The following is a 5,387-nucleotide window of genomic DNA, read 5'->3' as shown; positions in this document are numbered from 1 at the left end:
TGCGATATGGCAGCATAAGCGCAACGCACGATCAAATAAGCATCACTAAAAATACCATAAATTCCGTGGCCCTTGGATTGGCAAAGCGCAATCTCCTTTGCCCTTTTTGCCTTTTCGTGTGACCTGCTGTGCAGAGGTTGCTTCAGCTCGGGTCATTTTAACTTGACACGCAGCCTTTAGTGTCACAGGAGTGTCGTTTTGCCTGGTTGATTTCAACCCTTTAGCCTATAGGGTTGAAATCCGGTGGTTTCTATTTCTCGGGCGCCATCGTCTATATCACGAGTCGTAGTGAAAAACTCGGATAACCCGTCTGCGCCCCTATCGGCTTTCGTTTGTCGCACGTCGGTGTCATATACGCGCTCCCAGCTGCAAAACGTCAGCCTTTGCTCTTGCTTCCTCTTCGCTTCTTGCCACTAGTGGCAACGAGCCAAATATATACAGCTATTGATCTCTAAGTGTTTTCTGAACGTGGTGTTTTAGAAATCGACGCTTATGGATATATCTCAGCGTGTTGCCTCCTTTTTCACTAGGAGGCTGTCACCTCACACGGCGGGGACAGTTACTCCTATATAACTGAAGTCGTGTAAAAATGATTTTTAAAGAAGAATAGCAAAATAGAGCAACGCTCGCAAACAGAATGAATGATGAAGATAGTGAAATGGGAGCCAATAGGCCTAGCTTGGTCCGAGATGTACTATCGGTGTCAAAACTTTAGGGTGCGCATTCTGCAGAAAAGCTGTATTTCGGCTAAGTCTGGGCACACAGTTGGGAATTCAGTTTTCTCCTCTATATGTGCGACCAACAGAGTGGTCTACTCTTCTATATAGACATCGTGCTCAAACTGTATGTTAGCAGAACTCGCGCCTCGTAACTCGCCGATAGTGCCATTTTGGTTAACAAGAAATTTGAATTGAAAGAAACTCGCAAACAGGGCAAGAGGCGGTTCGACCATGCATGTCTGTTGTCAGTATACTTCATAATGTAATTATTCTTTTGTGCTTCATGTCAACCAACTGCATAAGCATAGCACAATCCCCCCCCCCCACACTCTTTTTTAAGATATTGAAGGACACATCGCGTGCTTCCCTTGAGTGTCGTTTCTTGTTATCATCCGGGAGTTTCTTCTTCTTTTTTTTTTTTTCTTTGCAACTCAGCTCCGTGTCGGAGCTTCGCTCATACAAAGGTTGGAGTGTGTCGACGTGCCAACGGTGGATGCGTCGTAGCATCCTTACAACTCTCCCCCTAATGCACAAGTTCGCCGGACACAGCGTGAAAGTGACGGCAGGTGTAAAAGAAAGATGAAGTACGTGCGCAGAACAGTACGGTGAACCCAGCACTCCCCGTTAAGTCCACATAAACTTATGCCTGGTCGCCTCTTTTGTTACGTGCACGGCGTGAACTATACAGGTGGTGAGTAAACCTGGAACTGAGTAGTGAAAGTTGTTTATAAGTTCGCTGGTTCACAAGTTCCCTACTGCATGAAGAGTTACACATTGGGTATACTATAAAGGCGGCACCCCGTGACTCTCGTAGGAGTTGTAAAAGGGATCCCTGTATAGAACAGTAGATGATTTGCGGCATTTCAATTCTAACTTGCGGCTTCTTAGATTCAGTGATGAAAGAATGAAAGAGCGAAAGTTAGTTTCGTAACAAATAAATGATTTTTGTATGTCAGACCTATCGGTAATTTGTTCCACAACTCTGCTACGTACACCAAAAGGAAAATGACCCAGGATTAGTACAAACGCTCGGCACAACTAGAGAATTCGACGTCGTTGATCCCAGTGGCTATGGGACGTTGTGATAAGCACTTTTACTAAAGGAGAGAGAATAATGTTGTGCACAGTTTTGTCAAGTAAAACGAGAACGTGATAACGAATGCAATTCTTTACTGGTAATATATGGAGCATGAGGTAAGCAAATCTAATTCCATTCTTTGCAAGTAAAGCATAGCTCCGAGTGCAGCATTATGCGCAACACTAATGGGTCATATATAGGTGGTGAGATACGTGAGCCAGTAAAATGCAATTGCGTACGTTATATACGAATGTAAGAAGATAGAGTTCGAAGGGAATGGGAAGACACGGGTATGATTATAAATTATTAAAATTTTCTTTTAGATGGTAACTGTAATTTTGTAGGTTTAGGCTATAGTTTTTTTTTTTTTTTTTTTTTTTTTTTTTTTTTTTTTTTTTACACTCTAGGTGAGCTCCCAGGATTTTGAGTCGTTAATCCTTTGCAGACAGCTATGAAAGTTTAAAGGTTCTGTGCTCGTTGATCGGGTGCCGTTCGCGGCGAAAACTATGTAATTACATTTATTTATATTTGCTTTAAGGCAATTAGATTCAAATCAGACAGTTTTCCGAGAACTTCATTGGCTCTCTTGTAAAGTTCAGTTTCCATTTCGGCTGCTAAGAAAATATTCGTGTTGTCTGCGTATAGAATGCAATCTTCTTAGAGGTGGCCCGGTAAATCATTGATGTGTGACATAAAATAAAAACGGCACAACATGGATCCCTGGAGGATTATGTTGTTAGTGAGTTATGCTGTTAATTAGAGGCTATGCTGCTAATTACTACTTTACTCCATAACGTGCTCACATTTCTCAAATATGTGTTTATGAGTGTTAAAGATGTACCACGAATATCATATTTCTCAAGTTTCTTCAGTGATATATCGTGATTCGCCATATCAAAAGCCTTAGTCAAATTCACTAAAATACCCAAAGTTATTGTTTTCTTTCAATTTTTGCTTTTGTCTTCTCTACTATGTTGAGTAGTGCTGTCTCTGTCGACTTTCCTGTCCGCAAATCCGTATTGCTAGTCAGCGTAAATTTTGTGTGCGGTCAGTTTTAGTCAGATATTGCACAAACTTCGCAAGAAATGGTAAGATATATTGTTGAATATTTAGTGAGTATGGCTGACATCTAGATAAGGTCCAATCTGGGATACGTTGTGGGTCTGGCTCGTGGGCTGTGTGCACTCGCCCCCCCCCCCCCCCCACCTCCCCCTCCCACCGCGAACGCACGTTTCGCGACACCCCCGTCACCACCGGCACTCCAGCAAACCAACGCCGAACGAAACACAGAGATTAGACAAAGCGCGTCTATTGGTCTTCCATCACATACGCTAACCATAGGGTTTGTGAAAGCTGTCTCCGGCGCCCATGCACTGGTGCACAGCTAACGCGGTAAACCGAGGGCACACAGCGAAGAAAGGCACGTATGAGTTGACCTGACAGGCGCAGGTCGAGCCGACCGCCGTGTCCAGCAGGGTCAACCCGACGCGCTCCTATCCGCATTTGCATGAAACCAGCGCCGACCCTCACGGGTATGGGCTTGTGCAAGCGAGCGAAAACATTCCCTGACATGTCATTGTTTGCAATGTGCTTGGATGAACGCGGGTAGAATTGCACCTGTGAACTAGTAGTTCTTGTGTCACGACTTGCGAACTACTGATGGGAACTCGTTTTTGAGTGCTTTTGCGTTGCTATGACTTTGTTATCCGAAAAGTATTCATTTTTTTAATCCACGTGGGAGCAGAGGGGTAGCCGGCGCCTCGACGAGGTGCCAAGATCTCGTTACTTACATTTAATTACAAGAAGAAGGGGGAAAAAAAACCAAGTCTAGCGAGTCTACCCACCTGCTGTAGGCCTAATTATATGACTGGCCAGCAGACAATGACACGAAAGAAAACATATATGTATATTATTTGTTTTCTTTAATTTAAATGTAGAGAATGATAAGTAAGTCTAAGAAAATGAAAGGTAGCGAAAAAAATAATTTTCCGCCGGTGGGATACGAACCCACGTCTTACGCGTGCGATGCTCTTACCAATTAAGCTACTCTAATTAAGCTATACCGCAACGCCATTTTGCCATCCACTTTCTTGAATATGTGTATACTATACAAAATGATAATGTATACTAACAAAAGGGTTTTGCTGAATTGAATTAATTCGATAATTCAGAGTTTCTGGACTGTGGTTACACGTGACCAGCCTCTTCATTTTCTTATTGTTTTTCTTTTTTTACCTAGCATTCTTGAGCACCTCATACCATACGGTTATAACTTTCAATGGCGTGAATGTCGACTTGATCGAACGTAACGAAAGAAGTACCTGCAGCGTTTGATGAATGTTCAGTCAGCTCTCAGCCAGCTTCAAGCACACATGGTGTCAAGAAAACTGTGCAAGCTTTTCTATTCTGTAGAACGTCTATCTCTCTTCTTTTTTTTTTCATGGTATTTTTATTTTCATGTCTTACACTAAATCAACTGGCTTTTCGCGGTTTCAGCGAGAAAATGCAGTAGACTTAGCACCTGAAAGGTAATTTTCGATGGTCTGTGCTGTGATTCGAAAGGCACTTGCAGCCCTTATACTGATCGCAACCACGCAACTCTGAGTCTACGTATCTCACCTACGTTGGGCGCTGATAAATTCCACTGCTCTTGTACTACACGCAATAGTGATCTAATATACATGTATAACAATACATTAGATGCCGTCTTTATTTCTGCATTCAAAGATTTTTGTAAACCGCGGAAAACTTTCTATGCGGGATCGGTGTTCTGAATAGCAACGTTTACCAGAATTCAACAAAGCCCGGTGTGGAGTCGGTTGGTCGGGACGGAGTGCAGTCGACGGGTTTATGCAAACGCCAACAGTCAAGGAGGGGGGAGACGACCTGCCTGCAGCAAACAGGTAGACTCGATCGAGCCGCTTGGTAAAATGCATGTAAACACATTCAGGTCAGGCTGGCAACCGGAGAGAGCAGTGAAGAGGGAGGAATGTGATTTTTGTGATCGTGCCTTAGAATGCGAGGCAGTGCGTAGCGATCTCGTACGCCCGCCTTGACGCAGAACGGGACGGCAGATGGTGCTTGAGCCGAAAAAAAAAAAAGATAATGTTTTCATGTAAGCACTGCAGCTGGCGAGTCGGAATAACCTCGCAAGTTGGCTCGACTTGCACCTGTAGAGTTCACGTATAAACGAGGCTAATGTGTTCGTTTTCCATGTCGCCCGCCCCCACACTACTTGCTCAGCTCATACTTCGTGTTGAAATTGTGCTCGTGTTGCGCCACCGATTAGGCTGCCGAGATGGGAAAATATATTTAAGCTACGTTACCAATTACGTTGGTAACGTTGGTACCAATTACGCTGGTAACTTGTTCCAAGTTACCACATACACTAAAAGTTATGGCTTTACGTATACATTAGGCATTTACTTTTAAAAAATTTACAAAATTACGTTCAGATCACTTTTCTTTTCTTGGACCACTTGGGCTTTTTCGGACCATCGTGGTCACGCCAACGCCGAATTTTCCGCTTCGTGAGCCATGTAATGCTGTCGCATTAAAAAAAAAGAAAAAAAGAGAAAGAAGGGAAAGGA

The sequence above is a fragment of the Dermacentor silvarum genome, chromosome 1, assembly GCF_013339745.2.
Source record: "Dermacentor silvarum isolate Dsil-2018 chromosome 1, BIME_Dsil_1.4, whole genome shotgun sequence".
Lineage (NCBI taxonomy): Eukaryota > Metazoa > Arthropoda > Arachnida > Ixodida > Ixodidae > Dermacentor > Dermacentor silvarum.
The sequence above is the reverse complement of the archived record's forward strand: the minus strand, read 5'-3'. Positions refer to the sequence as shown.